Source organism: Panthera onca, chromosome B2 (genome assembly GCF_046562875.1).
Source record: "Panthera onca isolate mPanOnc1 chromosome B2, mPanOnc1 haplotype 2, whole genome shotgun sequence".
NCBI classification, from domain to species: domain Eukaryota; kingdom Metazoa; phylum Chordata; class Mammalia; order Carnivora; family Felidae; genus Panthera; species Panthera onca.
This window is the reverse complement of record NC_138343.1, coordinates 130,993,429-131,016,352: the sequence shown is the minus strand read 5'-3', so window position 1 is coordinate 131,016,352 and position 22,924 is coordinate 130,993,429. Positions and strand designations below refer to the sequence as shown.

The following is a 22,924-nucleotide window of genomic DNA, read 5'->3' as shown; positions in this document are numbered from 1 at the left end:
CATATGAAGTTACAACTAGATCAACACAACTACAGTACTGGCTCCCATTTGTTGACAACTCCCTACGTGCCAAGCACTGCTCTAAATTTGAGATACACACACGTGCGCACATACACTTACTTAATCCTCAGAACAACCCTATGACTATTATCACCATTTTAAGATGAGGAAATTGGCCACAGAGAAGTTAAGTAGTAGTGTCACCTTGGACATACCTTTAAAGTCTATAGGATTGATGGAAGTCACTCAGTCTTCTCTATCTCAACAGCAACTGTCTTGATAATAGAACTTTTGACTGGAACTATAACCTTCATATCTGAAATGCAGATTTTCTGGGTTGTTGAAAGAACCTTCATGTACTTTAGTCCCTAGTCATGCAATTGATAAATTGATACATTTTCAAGGAAAAATAAAGACCCGAGCATATCTTCAGTATCCAAAGTATTGGAATGATGCCTGAACAATAAACCTGAACACTAAGTTTCTGGCATAAAGCATCTTATTATTTATGTATTTTCCTACATACTATTCTAAAACAGAATACCAATGAAAAATTTGTATGAGGATTACATGAGAATATATGTGATTTACATAGTCTATTTATTGGCTGAATAAATAAATAATACCATTACCCAAACATAACTAATATTATAATTTTAATACATTTCTTTCAAACCAGTTTGATAGTTGTAATACTGGAATAATTTAAGAGTCATCCTTCTTTCACTGATTGTATAATAATATTTTTTACCATGTTTTTATTGGTACTTAACCATTATTTTGAAGGCCACTGAATGGAGGTATCCTAACCTGAATAAGCATTCCACAACTATTGCTCATTTATTTTGAGTTCATTTTGTTTTGCTTTTATAATTATGCATACGACCTCAATGAAATTTTTGTGCATTTGTCTCTTGCTTCCAATTATTTCCACTAAAAAATGGAAATCCTGAAAAAAAAAGACTATCAATGTTTTTATTTTCAATCCATATGCCAGACTGCTTTCCAATTTGTGGTGGAAAACAATCTACCACAAAAGTACAGGAATATCAGTTTCAACCTCTTAGCAATCTTGAGTATTCATTATTTAAAGTTACTTTTGCCAGTTTTATTTTTTTTTTTTTAATTTTTTTTTCAACGTTTTTTATTTATTTTTGGGACAGAGAGAGACATAGCATGAACGGGGGAGGGGCAGAGAGAGAGGGAGACACAGAATCGGAAACAGGCTCCAGGCTCCGAGCCATCAGCCCAGAGCCTGACGCGGGGCTCGAACTCATGGACCGTGAGATCGTGACCTGGCTAAAGTCGGACGCTTAACCGACTGCGCCACCCAGGCGCCCCACTTTTGCCAGTTTTAAAGGCTCTAAACAGGGGCGCCTGGGTGGCTCAGTCAGCTGAGCGTCCGACTTCAGCTCAGGTCATGATCTCACAGCTTGTGAGTCGAGCCACGCGTCGGGCTCTGTGCTGACAGCTTGGAGCCTCGAGCCTGCTTCAGATTCTGTGCCTCCCTCTCTCTCTGCTCCAACCCACTTGCATTCTGTCTCTGTCTCTCTCAAAAATAAATAAACATTAAAATAAATAAATAAATAAATAAATAAATAAATAAATAAATAAAAGGCTCTAAACAATCATTAGTATACCGAACTCTTAAAACAATGTTCCTAATACAGTTGTTTTCAGTAAACGAGATCTTCCTTTCCAAATTCTTGAGGTGGTAAAATTAAGCAACAGATTCCACAGCAGGTCAAAGTGTTAAATACACATCTTCTACCTCTCTCTTTTCAGCTTTGACATGTTGTCAACCAATGTAATCCTCCCATAAAGAGGAATTCATTCATATAGATCCAAAAACTTCCTAAGAGTAGCTAAGATTTGGGAGGGGTACATAGCTTAATTTTTGAGACTTATGGCAAGAAACTACGTCCAATACAGAGCATTTCTCAATCCAGAGAGAAGATTCAGGACTTACAGTTCAAAACACCTGCCTCAGACCAGCTCTCTCTCATCCTCATGAGAAATGGCTGCAGGTTAATGGTTTGCTGTCACATCTTTCATAATATACCTAACAGAAGTGAATCATATATTTTTGTTTTCACAAGACCTCAGTCTACAAAGTATCATCTGTTTCACTGTTATCCATAATCCTTGTTGCAAAAGCTTAGAAAGAAAAACAGTCGATGTTCTAGACATCAAAACATCACTACTATCTCACCCTTAGCCTTCAGTAAAAAGCTTTAAAGAATGCTGTCTTGTATTTCACAGATTTTGGAGAGAATGAAATTAAGCTATCCTCGTTTGAATTCTCACTTTCAGAGTCTTCCTTTTTTTTTTTTTCTAAAAGAGTACATATGCTTTCTTCTGGAGGGCCTGAATTAACAGCACAAGTGCAGCAGAGTAGAAGCATATAAATGATAAGGCTCTGTTAGTACTCCATCTTCTCTTGCATTGTGCCAAATTCAAGGGCTCAGTGGGATATCTTAAGGTTTTAAGATGCAGGAGGAAGATGCATTGTTGCATACAACAATGCAAGTTTAATGGCTCAAGTGTTCTAATCAGCTTACTATGTGTGTGTTGAGCATCTAGCCAGGTTTTGGCCCTAATGGAGGAAACAGAAATATGTGGCATGATCTGTACTCTCAAAAAATTTCCATTTGTGTTGGGAAACAAAAGCTACATCCCACTTACTATTAAAGACTGGGCAAATCAAAGGAATAAAAGCAGTTTTGATTTCATGGTTCTGCTCCTATCTTCTTGTTGGATTTTATTTGACAGTTTTGTCAAAAAGAAATACGAAACTTGAAGATTTACAGGAGTGAAAAGAGAATTTTATCAAATAATGATTTGCCTTTAACTTATTAAAGTTCTATCCTTTCTGCTGATTACTTTGAAAGGTACTAGATGACTGAAAATCAAACAAATGTTCTTAAATGATGTATTTTGAAGCTGAAGGCAGTGTACTTATTAATCATCTGAAGGTGACCCTCTATGAAGAAAATGAGGAGAGACAACAAAAAGGGCCACCAATTCAGGAGAGAGCTAAATTGGCTCAGTTTTGGAGTTGCATAAAACCCAAGAGGCGTCTTTAATTCCAAACAGAAGACAATTTAAAAACCAGTGCATGTCCCTGAGTGAGTGATCTGAATGTGAACATACAAAGGAAAAGTGTAAGAATCTTCCCACTTCTTATGCATAGAAACGGTGACAAATGGCTCTTGGGAAGCTATCTTTCAGGATGAAACCTTTACCAGGAAGCCCAGATAGATGGGTTTCTATCTCTTCTGTAAGAAAGAAAAAAAATAATACATGCTCTGAAGCACAGAAAAATTCAAATGCTTTGGCATTTCCAAAAAGAAATAAACTCTCAGGGTCTAAGTAACAGTATGTATCTCAATAAAGGACTCCCTAGTTCTGCTTATCTGAAAAGCAGATGGTGTGGCAAATAAGAAAGAAAAAGACTTTTCTGAAGACATTCCCTTCCAAAATAGTAAAGGGAGCCTTCATCCCTTATACTTGTGTTATTGTTTTCTCTCTCTCCCTCTCTTTCTCTCTCCATCTCTCTCTCAGGTAATCATATAAAAGTCAATGTTTTTCCAGATTGGCCATTAAATATAGATTGAGGAGAGAAATATGCATACTTGCACACTCCACTATATGCGAGTTGCTGTTACGGAACTCATCGGATAACCTCGTGTATTGATTGAATTTCTCAGAACAGCGCATGTCTCTATACAGAAAGGCTATTTCTGAACAGCACACTAGGACACCACTCACATCTAAAGAACCCTGTCAGGTTTTCTATGTCACAGTGTGCCACACTGTGTAGGCAATGCGGTGGTATGACATGTAGACCCGCATTTAAGGAGCTTATGGTGTAGTTATAATAATAAAGTATATGTGAAGGTGGTATAAAAATATGTTGAACACTTAACATCAGGATTTGAGCTAAGTGCTTTTCTGTGTCAACCTATTCAGCATCCCCAAAAGTGGGGGGGGGGGGCGGTTGTTATCCTCTCTGTTGACTTCTTATAGCAATTAGAATAAAACCCAAACTCCTTACTAATACCACAGGCCCCTTATGATTTGATCCTTCCCTTTCTCAGCCATCTCACCCCCTACATCTGATCACAGCACCTGCTCACTATACCCCATCTGTTCTGGCCTTCCCTCTGTTCCTCCAAGATATCTCAAACCTGGGGGATTTCACACTTCCAGGTCTTCCTGCCTGGAGAACTCTTCATCAGGTCTTTGCAAGACTAACTCTACATATCAATCAAGTCTCAGGATAAAGTATCAATTTCCTCATAGAGACTTTTCAAGACCACCCTAGCTAATGTAAACCTTTCTCACAGTCACCACTTTATCACCTGGTTTTATTTTTAGTATCATTTCACACTTGTTTACAATGTCTTGATTATTTGTTAGTCTGTCTCCCTCACATTTTTTTTGTATTTTTTTAAGTTTATTTATTTATTTTGAGAGACAAAGCTAGCATGAGTGGGGGAGGGGCAGAGAGTGGGAAAGAAAGAATCCCAAGCAGGCTCCATGCTGTCAGCACAGAGCCCGATGCATTGAACTCACGAAACCATAAGATCATGACCTAAGCCAAAACCAAGAGTTGTACACTTAACCGACTGAGCCACGCAGGAGCCCGGTTGAATCTTTTTCACAAATGTGTGCACCTGGAATATAGTAGGCATTAACAAATACTTTTTAAACGAATCAATAAAATCCTCATTTTACAGATGAGTCAACAGAGACAAAAAAGTGCCATAAAGCTGGTAAGTAGCAGTCAAGATTTGAGCCCAAAGCCCATGTTTTTCACCTTATCTCCCCACCTATCTAATTTGGCATAGTCAAATAACTACACAAAATAACATAGGAGCAAATACAAAATAAGTGGCAAAAATAACAAGTATTTATAGAAAAACACCTCCACAACGGTTTTGTCAGGGACAGCTTTCAAGAAGGCGGTGAACTTGAACTGAGCCTTAGAAAATGGGTCATCTCACGACTGACTGAGAGAAAAATCTGGGTGGGCACAGACCAACAGGGGAAGCACATGCCATCTTTAGAATAGCAGGAGAGAATTCTGGCAGGAGATGGCACAGGTACACTGCGTTTTGAATCTTAACCCTCACATCTCAGTAGGAACACTGTCATTCATCAGCTGGGTGACAGTAATCACAAAACTTCTGTCTCAGTTTCCACATTTGTAAAATCTGCCATACCAGTTTCATGGCGTTAATGTTATCTTTTTTTTTTTTTAGATTCACAGCGCTAATGTTAATGTTAACAGAATATTAATATATTAATGTTAATGGAAGTATTCATATATATATATGAATTACATGTAGCATATTCCTAATATAGAATATATTCATATATAAATATATATAAATATAAATTCATATATTCATATATCAATATATGGGGATAAATGTATCATCTGTTATATGTCTATCAGCACTTGAAAAATGTAAAGCTCTCTAAAAGCCAAAAACAACTTCAGCATAAAATAAAGAAAGCAAATTAGAGTTAAATAGCACAAAACTTAACTAATGCCAGTCAATATAAATATAAACAATTACAGTTACTTATAGTTTTAAAATGTTTACGATAAATCAAGAAGATAAACCTGCAAGGAGAAACAGGCTTCTCCACACATGAGTAAAGTAGTCACTCAGATAACCAAGTGCTGATGTGGAAATGAGGTCCTCAGAGGCATGGGAACCGTGCCTCCTGAATTCCATAGATACAATTTACGTATTCATTTCCTCAAAACCTACCTGTCAAATGTATCTATTTCTCTCTCTACTGTTTTGTGAAATCTATGCAGTTGAGAGGTGATTAAAGAGAGGAAAATCAACGACCCTCTGACAGGAGGTAATGAGTTCCCAGGGGTAATCCCATTTCTGGCTTGAAGGGTGAGAGCTCCAGTGAGAACAGCCACCTCTGGCCGCCAGTAAGAGGCAAAGCTGCAATTTCCTGCAGGAAGCCTCTAAGGGCCCTCAGGTTAGCCACGCCCTGGGGCTCTTTTACTGTGCCTGGAAGCATTATAGGCACATAAATGAATATTAAAGCCAGAGACAAACTGTGCAGACACTAACAACAGAAAAATATGTTTGAGCTGGCATGCCACTACATTTTGCCCAGATGTTTGTATTTATTTTGCATATTGTTCCTCTATTGTGTTTTTGTATTTCGTCTCCTATGGAATAGTAACATCATTTAAAATAAACGTTCACAGAAAACAATTTTCAAGATGGTGCTAAATGTTTTTAACCCTAGAAGAGAAGAAATAGGAGATGTTACAGAAGGCCATGCTCCTGGTGAGAGAGTCGGAACATTGCAGGAATGGTGTCAAGGGAAACCTTGCAAATTCAGCTTTCTAGAATAAAGGCACATAGAGGCCACTGAGGCCAGGGGAAGAGAAGCTATTTATAGTCATACCGCCAAATATTGTCCAGAGCACAAAAAGCAAGTTAACTACCCTTGGACATACAGAAACAAAAAAGCAATAAGGCTTTTAAGAAAATGTTTTAATGAAAACATTAGCTTTTGCTTAACTTGTAATTATTAATAACTTAGTGTGTACCTATCATCATTCTAGGTGCACTGGGGTGCACAAAGGTTACCCAGCCTCATAACATGTCTTCAAAACACCTACAGTCTGATAGAGGAGTTGGTCCTCAGACACAGGGACTGATATCACAAAGTTGACTAGATCTAAGTGGGTTGAGAGTTACAGATAATGAAAGTAGCTCAGTGAGGTGATAAATTAGAAGATGTCATTGATAGTCACTTAGAAGGTCAACAGCTATAAAGATTTGCAGACTCCCTGGATACAATGTTCTCCTCAGTTTGGGAAATGTAGCCCTTACAACAGAATCACTGGTTAAAAGAACAATCCTGGTAAGAGCTAAACTGAGAATTTGCTCTCTGCATCATACAAGATGTCACAAGGGACAGTGCTGCTCAAGGAGGGAATGTTTCCTATGAGAAGGGCACACTAAGAATAAGCTCTCTGAAGGAGGGTTTATCTGAGAATACAGCCCTGGACCCACCCCCTTGATCAGCCAGGGGTTACTTTCCTCACTCTACCATAAGAACAGAAGCCTTGGCCATCCACAAAGATATCTGAGATTCTGAAATGAGGCAACATAAATGTGCTCATGTTGTTATGGACGCTGACAAGATTACGCAGCTGATCTCCTGTCTCAGAACTTAAGCTTGCATTACGAGTTGCATTGACAGTGAATTTCCATTAATCAAGACATTTTCCGATCACATTCCTCAAAGGAAATGAATTCTCCTTAAATAAATGATACCACCCCAAAACTAACTATAAATAACACTTTATGAAGTATTCAGTGTTTTCAAACTATGACTTAAAAGAAAACAATTTCCAAATACAGAACATTTTAGTTGCTGGCACAAACCAAATTCCATTATAACAAAACCATAGGAACTGCTTGGAATCTTCTGCCACACAAAGATGTGATCTTCGAGCTTAAAGGTGCAGGAGGGAAATTATCACAGGACTGAGAGGCAAGAGACCCAGGCATTTGTGGCTTTCCAATCACTGTGTGACCTGGGTGCTGAAATGAACAAGTTGAATGATACCTTAAAAGTTCCCTCTAATTCGTAACATTCCTTGGCCTCAGCAGGAGGACATTAGTGTGGATGTCAAAATTGGGGTTTTCATGAAGGTAAGTAAATGTGTTGTAATTTGCCATATCAAAAACATTACAAAGTGCAAATACTGTGCTAAAACTAAAAAATACCAATACACCAAAGATTCCAGCCCCTTAAAGGCAAATGATTACTGATACATGTTTGAGTTGCTTGTGTTTTAGTTTATTCATCTTTTCAAGTAGTTAGTCCCTTTTTATAATTCCAAATTTCTAAGAATCATTCATTAGATTAACATTAAATAGCAGCTATGAACAAAGCTTTCAAAAATCTGTTTAAGAAAAAAAGTCACTTGTCACCATGAGTTTTAACAACGTTTTGTTCAATTATTTGTAATTTACTTCTGTTTACTTGCATATGTTATAAATTTTAACTAAGGGCATTTAGTTTAGGATTATTACTAACTTAAAGGTTACCTACTCCAAAAGGCCAAATTATCTCTTCCTATTTCCCGCCAATATGAAGAAAATGATCTGCATTTCCAGATTTTGTTGTTTTACTTTCTTAACCAAACACAATCCGACCACCACCACTCATCACTCTCGTGAAGCTACTCACCAAGAGCTACCATTACTCTGGATTAATCATTCCAATTGCTTATTTGTTAGCCTTACTTATTGTGAAATATAAACTACATCACAGAAAAGCTCACAAAATAAGAATGTACGGTCCAAAGAGTTCTCCCATTGGAAACACCCATAAAAACATCCCTCAGATCAAGAAAGAGAACACACCAGACCCCAGCAGCTGCCCTCGTGCCCATCCAGCTCATTACCCTTTTCTCCTTTCAAGGAAACACTGTCTTAATTTAGAGCACTCATTCTTCTAGCTTTCTTTTGCATTTTTACCAGGTAAGCAAGTATTCCTAAGCACTATAGGTTTAATTAAACCTGACTTTGTAGTTTATCTGACTTTTCTCATTCAACACCATGTTCCATGTTTTTATCCTTTCTTCTTGCATGAATTCCATTTATGAGTATGCCACCATTTGCTTGCTCATTCCAATGTGGGCACAATGGCTAATTTTGAAGTACCCGACCCACTGACCATCTCTGGAGCACATAACAAGGTTGACCATCACCTCTCTGAAATTCTCTCCTTTCCTGCCTTTTGCAATACAGCTCTCCCAGTTCTCCTTCTATCGCTTTGATGGTTCTTCAAAGTTTCTTACTAAGTGCTCTTCCTCAATGTTGCCCCCCATGGAGTCTAAGTCTTCTTTAGATATCTTTATCTCCTCCTTGTACATTATCACTAGGCAACCACTCCTTCTTTAGCTCTGGTCCAACTACTTTTCTAGGATAATTTTTCATGACTTCCACCTTCATCACAGCCTAGACCCCCCCCCCTTCCCACTAGACATTTTACACAGCTACTCCCCCTAAATCTGTCATTCCTCTTTTCACCTTTTTGTCTCTTTGTATGCCATCACTCCAGCTTGCAGTTCTGTCTCTCATCTTTACCCTTTAATTTTCCAATCAAATATTTCCTCCTGTGAAGTCTTCAGGAACACTCTGACAGCCTTCATGGCTCTCTCATCTGTGTTCCATGAGAACATTGTGCCATCTCCCACTACAGCATTTATTGTGTTGTATTGTGACCATTTGTGCATGTCTATATCCATCACCAGAAGACAAGGAATTATGTCTTATTCATCTCTGTATTCCTGAGAGTGCCTGGTATGTAAATGTTGCCAGAATGAATGAATCTGTTTATTTGGTAACCTTTATGAGTTTCCTGTGCTAGGGGAAGCCTCACAGCATTCGCATTCATGCTATGTTCATCTGCCAAAGCTTCATCAAACTTTTACGTGGTAGGTGTTGCAGGTTGGGCTCTCTTGGAAGCACACTCTGAGATGTAGACTGGTATGCAGGATGTTTATTATGTAATGCTTTAGGGATCAACATCTGTAGAAGGAAATGAAAAGAAAGAGAAAGAAGCAAGTCCGGGCAAAGAAAACATGAAGCTGTAATGCGGTCTCAGTGGAAGTCTCTGCTGACACTACAGGGGATTTTGAGGCTAGAATGTTCAAGGTGGGGTAGCCAAGCTGGGACTGTGTATTCCCTCACCTGCATCAGAAGAGGCATGACCTCTTTCTGGTCAATCCCTGAAGGGCTCTTAAAACTAAAAGTGACACGGTCGGTCACAATCCTAGCTTCATACTGTCCATCACAGTATAAAATGTTGTTAAAAAGAATTTTATAAATCAATATCCTAAGTCATGTATAATGTCTATTAAGATGGATTTCACACATGATGTATCTATGTCATTATGAAAAAATGATCATTGCCAGTTTCACCATGCTTGTTATAAAAGCTTCTGCTCTAACTGTACAATCTTTGTTTTCTTCCCTCTGGCTTTGAGCCAGCACTCCTAAAGGTCAGTCACCCCACACATAAGGCACCCCAGAAGGACATCACAAAAGCTGTACACAGAGACCCTTGCAGCAAGAATTTAACATGACTCCATTTGGAAAGGGTGAAGTGACAGAAAGCAAGATATTTGGTTGTTCAGCAGTTAACATTAATGAAGTGCACAGTTCAGTTTTCTCAGCCACATTTCTGTGAACATTGGAAATAAAAATTTTGAAAATCTCCACTTAGTGCCAACGCATCTGAATATCTAACTTCTGGATAAAAATTCCAGTTTTTTCACAAGTTTTTTCTTCCATTATTTTGTATACCTAACAGTGTGAAGAATTAAAAATGAGGGGATGGGGGAGTGGGTATTTGTGTGATTCTTTCTTGGGCAATCTCAAAATATAAGCTGCCAAACTACAAGGATTCTTTTTCTTCACATGGGAAAATCATAATGCTATTTACCCCAGAAAGGGTAAAATCTGCACTTTTTTATAATTCTTCTAGAATAGTCCAACATATGAATCACCAACATATGAAACACACAGGTGTGCCATAAAGGACTGTACCAGGAGACAGGGCAGTAAAAACCCGAGTGTAAGAAATGTGCATTCGTCGATTCTGATTACTGTTTTCTGAGGCTGGCATAACAAAAGGAGTTATGCGACTGCCAGGTTTCTGGAATGAGCAAATAGATGAAGTGTGGTGCTTTTAACCAGGGTAAGATATATATAAGAGAAGGAGCAAGTTTGGGAGAGAAAGATTATGAGCTCAGTTTTGTAAATCTTCAGCCGAGATGGCTGGACACCATCCAGTGGAGATTTAAGATAGTTTTAGATCTCTCAGTCTGCTGAAGGCTGAGCTAGGAATATGAATTTGGCAGACATAAGTTTAAAGACTCATTCATTCATGCATTTATCATCCAGCTAGCGATGAGCCAGGTACATGCTGGGCTCCAGAGAAAACGAAGTTAGTGTGGTGAATAATAGCGGATACTGTGGAAGTGGAGGACACCACACAAGGAAGGATAGGAGGAGTGAGAAGAAAACCAATGACAAGACCCTTGGGAGGATCCAGATTGAGGACACGGGCACCGGAAGAGAAACATGAGGATAAGACTAAAGAAAAAAGCCTAGATGGGCAAAAGGAGAACCAGAGGAGAATGGGAGTCCAGAATTTAAAGGCGAGACAAGAACTGGACAGAGTAGAAGTTGTGACATTAGGAAGGCTTCCCTGTAGAACTTACCTTGAACGTTGGAATGTGCCATCCCACCTGTGATAATACCTGGCTGCAAAAATAGTAGATCTAGTGTGCTGCCATATTAAAACACTCAAAGGTAAAGTTTATCACTGATATCGTTATTAATGCAATTATTACAGCAATTACTAAGAGTGTTATCATTATCAACAATGTTCTATAATTTTAAAACCTCAAAATAAGGCCTTTGAAACATAGCCTGGCTTTAATCCTCAGGAGGTCCTCTGACAGATCAGATGCAGCATGATGGATGGCAGTGAATCAGATCACAGCAGGTTGGGAAGTGACTGACTGGGAGGGGGGACAAGAGACAGAGTGCAAACTAGCATGTTCAAATTGTTTTTCAGGAAAGAAAGAGAGAAGCGAGTAGACAGGCAGCTACTGAAGGCTTTTTTTTAAATGCATACAGAATATGTTCATACGCTAAAGGATTAGGTCAGTGGAGTAAGAAATAGTGAGGATACAAGTTAGAGAGATGGAATAATGAGAAAGATTCTTGGAAGATTCAGTGGAACTATGTTCAAGAACAAAAGTGAATTTCTAACAGCATCAAAAAATACCAAGTGCCTCAGAAAAGGTCTAACAAAGATGTATAACACGTTATTGGATTATATTAAAGACGACCTCAAAAACTGAAATAATGATTTCCTAGTGTATGTGTATATTACTACACCATCAATTTGAACACCTCTTTTAAAAATCACATTGTGCAACCTAAATATATATAATTTTTACTTATCAATCATACCTCAATAAATCCGGGGCAAAAATAAAACTAAAGAAAAAAATTAAAATAATATGGAAATACACATAAACACTTCTTTTAAATAATTAAATGTATATCAAATTCCCAGACTGGAAAGCTTATTAGAATAAATATTCCCCCTGAAATTAATATATAGAGTCCATGAATTCCATATCACCAGCAGGTTACTTTAAGGTGTATATGGAAACTTAACAAATACACTTACATGTGCATTAAAAAGGCCAAAAACATCCAAGACATACTTGAAAAAGAAAAAAAAAATGGTAGAAAGGACTTACCCAGATATCAAGTCTCATATAAAGCTACAGTAATCAAGATGGTGAGCTTTTATTTAAAGGATGGACTTTTCAGCCAATAGAATATAACTTAAGTTCAGAAACAACTCTACACACAAAAGGACACTTGATTTATAACAAATGCTATAACTCCAGAGCAATGGAGAAAGAGCAGGCTTTTCAATCAGTGAAACTACAATAATGGGTAGGTATATCCATAAGTAAAAATCACTTCCACATGAATTAAAAATCTGAATGGAAAAAGGAAAATTTTTAAACTTTTGAAAAAGAATATAGATGAATATCTTCATAATCCTGGGATAGAGGCCTTTAATAAGACACTTATTAATAAATACTTATTTAATAAAGCACTTATTATAAATGAAGATACAGATAACTTTGACCACATTATAAACTGAGAACTTCTGCTTATTATAAAACTCCATGGAAAAGATAAAGAGACAGACCACAGCATGGAAGAAGATATTTGTAAGCTGATAAGGCTTGATCTCAATACACTGCCAACTCAATGAGAAACTCAAGTTAAAAAAAAAAAAAAAAAAAAGACTACCCAATAGAAAAGTAGGTGGGGTGCCTGGGTGGCTCAGTCGGTTAAGTGACTGACACTTGACTTCCACTCAGGTCATGATCTCACCATTGTCAGATCAAGCCCCATTTTGGGCTCCATGCTGACAGCACGGAGCCTGCTTGGGATTCTCTCTCTCTCTTTCCTTCTGCCCCTCTCCCACTTGTGTGCACACTCTCTCTCTCCCTCTCTCTCTCTCTCAAAATAAATAAACATTTTTAAAAAGATTAAAAGTGCTTAATTTAAAAAAAAATAAAGAAAAATAGGCAAAGAAAAGAAGTTTCACAAAAGTCAAAATCTAAATAAATCACCAATAAACTTATTTTTTTTAAGGTACTCAACTTCACTGGTAACATTACTGAAACAAGCAGTTAGCATTAAACATCCTTAAGATTGGGAAAAAAATTTAAAGTCTAATACCAAATGTTGGCCAGAATTTGGAACAGCAGAAATTGCCATATACTGCTGGTGGGAGTATAAATTCATACACTCTCTTTGAAGTGGCCTTATCTAGCACAGCTGAAGCACATACACCGTTTGATCCAACAATCCCACTGCTGGGTTTATAACTTAAAGAAATGTGTGCATGAAGAGACACTGTTTATAGAAGCCCGTAAGTAGAAACTTCCCAAATTGCTATTATCAATAAAATGCATAACTACACTGTGATATATTCATTCAGTGGACGCTATGCAGTATTAAAACTGAATGGCCGAACTAAAGTTCCATGCAACAATACGAATGAACCTTATCATGACAAGGTGAAGCAAAAATAAGACACAAAAGAATATATATACAATGTGATTCCATTTACATGAAGTTCAAAAATAGAAAAATTAACTTTTTTACTTAGGGATGAATACATAGATGACAAAATGATAAACACAGGCAAATTCAGTATTACTACTAAAGTGAGCAGCACGGAAACACTAGGAGAAAGGTCTGAGTCTACAGCTGGGATGACTTTACCTGGCTAGTTCCCTCTCACTCTGTAGCTATTCCAAACCTTCTATATAAAACATTCTATTTCTTGGTCTGGGCACTGTTTTTACAGGTATTTGCTTTATTTCATTTGTAGAACTGTCCATTTAGATTTTTGCACTTTTCTGTTTGCAAGTAATATTTCTCAGTAAAAAGTGTGAGGAGAAAAGGTGTAGGTGAGATTAACTTTAGACAATAGTGGGAACATATAACAACCTAATAACTTATTATGAGAACTGAACAAACTGTATATACCATATACTTGGCTATACATCTAAGATGAAACACGTGCTCAGCTACAATGATTATATTCAAGTATTTATAAATAAAAGCCAGCATGAAAAAAATAAAATGCTGTGAAAAGCTGGGCTTATTCCTTCAATTCAGAAATACTTCAAGATATTTTCTAACTACTTAGGACTATTCGTGGTCACCAGAAATCCTAATCTATCTCTTTAGCTGTCCTACAAGATAACAATATTATTAATTTCCTTTCCAAATGGAAGCAGCTTACTGAGGCATGTGGTTACGTGTTATCCTATTGAAACAAGCTGTTTGATCTATATATTCTAGAGTTTAGCGTACTAGTATATTAAAAATGATTGTATCTTAGACATTTCATTTTCTTCCCCGAATGCTTTAGTATCTAATTTTAGAGACTGGTACTCAAATCAACTGAGTTAACCACTCTGATTTATCCAAGAATTACTGATTGTGAGACTCAGAAGCAATATTTATCCTTTTAAATGCTACCACTTCCACAAATGTGCATGGAGCAGTGCACTGTGAAAGACAAGGCACCAGGGGTGGGGGAAGGGTGCTGCATAGGAGAATAATGCCCAGCCAATGAGAAAATCACAAAAACTACGTTCGATAGATCAATATGAAATAAACTAACCACAAAACAAAGCTGTTATAAATGCTAAACACAGGTGTAAGTAACACGCTGTAGGAATATTTAATTCAAATTGGGTAAGTCAGGACAGATTGTCATTTGAAAGAGACTGAGAGAATCCAGATTTGGCATGAAATTTGAGAAAGTTCCGCAGGCACTGCAGAATAAGGAAACTGCAGAAGCAGAGGGTAGAAGTTCTGGATATGCTCAAAGATTGCAAAAGAGATTGATAAATTGGTAATGCTCGTGTTTGTGGAGGGACGCAGAGGAAAAAGATACTGGATAGGCAGTTAGGAATTCATCTTTGAGAATACAGAAACAGTTTTAGTTTTTAAAGAGTTACTAGGTTAACCTGGCTCTAACACGAGACAGAAAAATAGGACCCGGCATACGGTTTGCAAATACATTCCGGAATTATAAGCCTTAATGAATTCTATTTAACAAATTTGCCTCACCCGCGTTTACTTGTTACTTGAGGTACTTCCTCTCTTGTACTCACAAACACCTGTCCTATATCTTCATACATTTCTTCTATTGCACAGCATTAAAACTCTTTTTTACTAAAATTTTGGAATTTTTGCACAGAACCGATCCAGGGACGCCCCTTCTTCCAGCCTCTGACCACTCCCCAACCTCTTTTCCAGTCGCAACCTTCCGAAACACGTTCCTTGCCACCCTCTCTGCCTGGAGGACCAGCCAACACTGTATTCTGAGCTTAGCTCCTCATCGCGAACGAACCACGGGCTCCCAGATTCATCAGAATTATTCCACGGAGGTGGATGCCACCGGCAATCGCCTGGTCAACTTGCACCTGGAAGTCTCCTACACCTACTTCTCTGGGCTTCTATTTCAACCAAGACGATGTGTCTCTGGAAGGTGTGGGCTGAGGTGAGGCACTAGGGCGCTGAGCATCTCTTGAAGATGCAAAACCAGCGGAGCAGTCACGCCTTCTTCCAGGATATGCAGCAGCTGTCGCACTGAGTGGGGAAAACCCTGGACACCACGGAAACCACATGGACCTAGAGAAGAACCGGAACCAGGCTCTTTTGGATCTGCTCGCACTGGGGTCTCTGTGACTTCCTGGAGAGCCACTTCCTACTTGAGGAGGTGAACCGTCAAAAAGATGGTGACCACCTGACTCACCTCCAGCGGCTGCCCCCCCCAAGGCTAGGCTGGAGAGTAGCTCTTCTGAAGGTTCACGCTCAAGCGCAAGGAGAAGTCTCCAGAACCCTGCAGCCTTTGAGGGGTCCCTCTGCATCCCCTCGGTGCCAGCAGTTTTTGCCTGAGCCTCTCCCTGGAGCCACAAGGCAGCCTTTTAACCACCCTAGAGCCCTCTCTCAAGCCGTGGAAATTTGTTTCCACCAAATGGAAACAATAAAGTCTTTTGCAGCAAAATAAGTAAGTAAATAAGTAAGCTCATTCATTAATTAACTTAATTAAATAATATTTTAAAATACATATGAAGAGTTTTTTCTGAAGTGGCATGTCAGAAAGATGAGAAAAAGAGTAAATTCAGAATTCACTTTGGAAACCCCCCAATAAGCAAAAGTCTCCCTAAAACTTAGTAGATTATCCCACAGATTGTCTGTATTTTAGTTCCAGAACAAAGTTAAAATATGTCCACTATCAATTTTTTGAGTATGTTACCCATAAACAGAACCACCTTTCAACTCAAACCAGTAATTTCCCAAATTTCCTACTGTCAGTTACATAATTCTGTCATTCCCTGGCATAGTAGAACCTGAAATTATTTTAAAGTAAGTAACAATCTGGGGTGCCTCGGTGGTTAAGTGCCAACTTCAGCTCAGGTCATGAACTCACCGTTTGTGAGTTCAAGCCACACATCAGGCTCTGTGCTGACAGCTCAGAGCCTGGAGCCTGTTTCAGATTCTCTCTCTCTCTCTCTCTCTCTCTCTCTCTGTTCCTCCCCCTCTTGTGTTCTGTCTTGCTCTTTCTTTCCTCTTTCTCTCTCAAAAATACAATAAACATTTAAAAAAACTTTTTTTAAGTCAGCAACAATCTGTAAGAAAAGAAGAAGAAGAAGAAGGAGAAGAAGAAGAAGAAGGAGAAGAAGTAAATTCATAGAGTGTTTTCAGTCCAAATATCATCTATTTCTTGTGTTCAACCCAAATCCATTTCACTGGATAACATTAAATGCTACTTAATAGTATAACAAATGATCCCTCTTTGAGAGTCAAAACTGTCTCATAACTAAGAATTATATCATCAGATTTATTACTCAAGCATGTTCCTATGATGAATTTCCTATTCTCTCCTCTTCGTGAAATTAACACCCACCCAACATCATTCCTCAATCAGTTGACACAAGACAAACAGTTGTCTGACTGGTCATGGGTGATATGCCAGCAAGTGAGCCAGGCGCTGAAAGGAAGGAGACCATTTTTTACACTTGTGATTTAGTTCATGCTATTAATATTGGATTTCATTAATATTGTATTTCAAATTGAAAATCTTCTGTTGTGGCATTTGACATTCATGTCTATGTGTGAAATACGTGGGAATAAATAGTTACTGGGTCCTTTAAGCAGGCCAACAGCTGAGAATGCCCCCTTCCTCCCCACGCACATGACTGCAACTCAGGCCTCTAAAGCTGTGTGACCTCCTTCAGCAATTCCCTTCCTCTCTCAAGTCTCAATCTGATTTTCTGAAAATTAAGTAAGGTGAACTAGCTAGTCTCTAGGTCTTTTCCAAAATTTGAATCCATGAAAGAACAATTTAAAAGGAAATAGCTGCAGAAAATCCCAGTAAAGTCAGACAGAATGTGAATAGCTCTAGGCCTTAGACTGATTAAAGCAAGAATATTTTTAGCCTAGTTAAGTTAAAGTAACTGTAGCTGGGCTGATATTAAATCTGAGTCTTGGGGTCAGGAGAGAGGGAAAGGGATTCACATGTGGAGCTATCTGAAATGGAATAGACTGCCTCAGGAAGAGACAAGTTCACCAATTACTGGAAGTGTGCAAGGAGAGGCTGGGAGTTCACCTGGCAGGACGGTTGAGGAGCTTATATGTGGAGCTCTGAGATCATCTTCAACCTTAAAGTATAAAATGGCACCATAAGCCGCTGTGCCAGAATCCAGTGTTCTTTCCTCTCATGGATCCCCCAGCAAAACCGCATCAACATTCTGTTACATTCAGCTAACACATTTATTGAGTCCTGTCCTTGCCAGGCACCAGGCACTATGCAAGTCCTATGGGGCTCGCAAAGATGATTTGGAGAATACTCTGTACTGCTGAGGCATAAGACAGGAACATGATAGCTACCAGGGAAGTGGTGACAAGTGACACACAGTAAGCCCAGATAAAAGGCCAGGAAAGATCAGAAGAGAGAGAGAGAGATCACTTCCAAGTTTGCAGAACAAGGATGGAGAACTAATGCAGAGTTTATGAAAGAGATAATGGTGGAGCAGAGCCCTAAAGAAAGGCACGAGATACAAAGGGATAATTAATGACTTCTAAGACTCTTCCATTCCTGAGATTCCACATATTCCATTAAATGTTATGAAAATGACACAGACATGTTAGTTCCCCTACCTTAAAGTGCTTACTCTGCCCATCTTCTTGACCCATTAGGTTAATAAGGCAGGGGCCGTTGGGTCACAGCCTGCTGAGGAGTTGAACTAGATCAGGGGTTCACACTAGATGAGGAATCAGGATCACATTATGATTATCTTTGTGTAATGTCAGCAAACTGAAGCATCACATGCAATTTTAATAGCAAGACCAAGTTTTAAAAAGACATTATATAGTTAGAGAAGACTTTTGTTTCTACAGTGATTGGCTTGTATTTTTTATTCCAATGATAAATATACATTCATTATAGTGCTGACCTTATGTGTATTTCTATCCCCTTGATCAAGCAGATCATTTAGACAATGTACTACTATCTGAACATCAGAATTCAGTAGCCGCTTTTAATTTACTTTTAATTACCAATGAAACTTTACTTTTGGCTCTTTGGAGGAATTGTCTAATGGTAGTTCATATGACATGTCACCCTTCTTTTTACATCACTGCTGCCCTGGGCCCTCTTTTTAAACTGCTCCATGATTCTTAACACATATTCTAGATTTGGGAGTTTATTCATGAATCTATAGTAAATCTTCAATGACATATCTCAACGAGGTTGATTATTGTCCTATTCTAGTGCAAGTAATTATAGTTTGAAATGAGTTTGCAAGTCTTTGCTATGCTTGAGTACATGCCATTTAGAATAACTACTTTTTTCAAGATTTGACATCACATCATTAACAATGAAATGATTAATTATGTTTACATAGAGTAACTTAGGTATCTTGTTTGAAATGCAGACCTTCTGGTGCTACCAAACTTATGAAATGATTAATGTAGTATAGAAAGTATAGTACTAGCCATGCAAAGATAGTATTGTGATTGATTCCAAGAACTAATGGCATAGAAATGCTAATATATACAAGTATGGGGAAAAGAAGAATTGTAATGCCTCAGATCTATTTTAATGTAGTACCTACCAGAAAAGGCTATACCCCTGACTGGGACTGCTGGCTGCCTGTCACCTGGAGGGAGCAAGTTCCCCATATCAAGAAAAGGAACAGCCACTACAGATTTGTTATTCTCAACACCCACCCTACGTCAGTAGTTTGGGCATTACCCTCACCTTCTCCTGTTTGTAGAGATCTGACATTCACTGTATTACAGTTGATCACAAGCTTACAGTTGATCTTTTCTTGTTAAAGACTTCTTTGTCTCTAGTGTTATCTTTATGTATTAAAAATGTATCTGTATCCAAGAAAGACATGTGACTGATTAATATAAGAAAAGTTTGGGAGGTTTTCTTTGTTTTTATAAGTACTATCAGTAGAAATAAACATTTAAATGCTAAGTCGCTAAATAAAATTCTGCAATTTTTTTCTTATTTTCATTCTATATTTTAGGAGGCCTGATATGATATGAACCCTGAGATTTCTTAGTACAGTTTTATTATGAATGCCTCTATTATACAAGTAGGAAAGCATCAACATAGAAATAAATGGGTATTATTCTAAGTCTAACAGAAAAAAAAAACCGCTATTTGTATCATAAATAGTTTCTAAGGAGGATGGACCCTGTTCCTGGGTAGTCCTTTATTAAGCATCTTAATAGATTTGTTCATGTGTGTTTGGGAAAAAGAGCTAGAGAAAGCTAGGTTTCTTAGCATAATAGAGATTGAATTATTTAGAATTTCTAAAGAAACATGAAAATAAGGGTGTGGGAAATCAAGGGAGGAAAAAAAAGGGACTCACCAAAGGATAGAAAAAAAAAATGCATGAGCTAAGAGTGAGACAGAAAACCCCGGTGAGGGCTAACTGCAAAGGATTTTGAAGAATATGAATGCATGATATGGATGAATAAGTTTTTGAATGAGCTATATACATCAAGGGACTCCTCTCCTTATCAGCTCACCAGTCAAACCTACTGTATTCACAATTGTTTTGAGTGTAAACCAACAAATATTCTGAGGGCCACCTTTGAATTAATTATATATTCAACCAAGAAAGCACATGTGGAAGCAGAAGACCAGCAGTCAGACAAGACCATGAAAACATAAAGCCCTGGGAACAGACAGAAATCTTACAAAGACATGGAATTATTGAGTTCAAGCCAAACTCACCTTGAGTAGTAGTAAGCCTTTCTCACATGACATCTCATGTTGCATATTTCCAACTAAATCCAAATGTTTCTGTCCAGAATATTCATTGATGTGATATAAAACCAAAGAAATATACACAGACTATGGTCTTAGAGAGATTCCAAAGTAGAAATAAAAGGTATATACCTTTTTATGGTATGTCATAGAAAGGGATAATTGGTGACAGCAAAAAAATATAAAAAGGAAGGGGGAAATTACAGAACCTACAGGCAAATAGATATAAATTGCTATTAGTAGAAAAAAATGACTATTTTATTTATGAGACATTTTATACATACCTCATGGTACCCATAAAACAAAAATCTAAAACAGACATGAAACATTTGAAAAGGGGAAACTGAGCAAATTATCATGGAAAACCACCAACTTACAAAGGTATATAGACACACAAGGAAAAAGAAACAATGGAGATGCAAAACAAACAGAAAATAAAAGATAAAATTGCGTAATAAGTCCTTATCATAATCACTCTAAATATAAATGTAAGTCTAAATGTAAATGTAAAAGGTACAGAGTGGCTGGATGGATTCAAAAACAAGACCCAACTAATGCTGCTATTAAGATACTCATTTCAGCTCTAAAGATACACGTAGACTCAAAGTGAAAAAGTAGGAAGATAATACCCCAAGCAAATGGTAACCAGAAGAAAGTGGATGTCATCATACTTCATTCAGACAAAATAAGCTTCAAGCCAAAAATGGTAACAAGAGACAAGAGACAAAGAAGGTTATTATTATTATATAATGATAAAGAGCTCAATAGATCAAGAAGATATAACAATAATAAATATATATGCTCCCAACACCTGAGGATCAAAATATAGTAAGCAAATACTAATATATCTTAAGGGAGAAATAAATGACAATACAATAATAGTAGGGGACTTTAGTAGCCCACTAACAGTGATGGATAGATTGTCCAGACATAAAAACAACAAGAAAACATTGAGATTGAATCACATTTTAGAGCAAATGGACTTAACGGACATATATAGAACATTCCATTCAAAGGCAGCAGAAAACACATTATTCTCAAATACACATGGAACATTCTCTAAAATAGATCATATAGTAGGTCACAAAACAAATCTTAGCAAATTTGAGAAGACTGAAATACCAACTGTCTTCTCTGACCACAATGTCATGAAATCAACAAGAGGAAAGTGACTAGATCTACAAATATGTGGAAACCAAGTAACACCTTTCTAAACAACTAGTGAGTTAAAGAAGAAATCAAAAGAGAAATAAAATATTATCTCAAAGCAAATGAAAATGAAAATAAAACATATCAAAATTGTGGGATATAGCAGTTCTGAGAGAAAAGTTTTTAGTAATAAATGTGTATGTTAAAGAAGTAGAAAGAGGTCCAACAACCTGATTTTATACCTCAAGAAACTAGAAAAACAGGAAAATTAAGCCTGAATTTAGCAGGAAAAAGAAAATACTAAAAATCAGAGCTGAAATAAATGAACTAAAGGCCAGAAAACCAATGGAAACTGAGAGCTGTTTATTTGAAATAGTAAAAAAAAAAAAAAAAAAAGACAAGCCTTTAGATAGACTAACCAAAAGAGAGAGAGAGAGAGAGAGAGAGAGAGAGAGAGAGAGAGACTTAAACAAATAAAATTAGAAATGAAAGAGGAGACATTACAACTGATAGTACACAAATGCATAGCTCATAAGAGACTACTATCAACAATACATGCCAAAAATTACCTAACCTGGAAGTAATGGACATATTTCTAGAAGCACACAACCTACCAAGACTGAATCAGGAAAAAATAGAAAATCTGAACAGACCAATAAAGAGTCAAGAGATTGAGTCAGTAATCAAAAAACTCCCAGCACAGAAAACTTCAGGACCATATGGCTTCACTGGTAAATTCTACCAAACATTTAAAGAGGAATTAACACCAATCTTTCCCAGAATCTTCCAAAATATTGAGGAAGAAGGAACACTTCAAAACTCATTCTATGAAGCCAGATTTACATTGGTAAGGATATCACCCCCAAAAAAGAAAACTATAGACCAATATCCCTGATGAATATAAATGATAAAATTCTCAACAAAATATTAGCAAATTGAATTCAAGAATACATTAAAAGGATTATATACCATGACCAAGTGGCATTTATTCTTGGGAAGGAAGGGTAATTAATATACACAAATTAATAAATGTCATTCATCATGTCAATAAGATGAAATATGAAAATCACATGAGCATCTCAATACACATATGGCATGCATTTCACAAAATACAGCATCCTTTTATGATAAAAACTCTTAACAGATTGGAAATAGAAAAACTTACTTGAACTTAATAAAGGCAATATATGACAAACCCATAGCTAATATAACTCAGTGGAGAAAAAATGAAAGTATTTTCCCTAAGATCAAGAACAAGACAAGGTTGCCCACTCTCATTACTCTTCAC

General features: G+C 37.4%; 1 protein-coding gene across 4 annotated transcripts in view; it reads right to left on the bottom strand.

Moving 5' to 3' along the window:
- Nucleotides 1-22,924, bottom strand: part of GRM1 (glutamate metabotropic receptor 1) — a 423,034-nt gene that overhangs the window by 331,540 nt on the left and 68,570 nt on the right. The window lies entirely within an intron of this gene.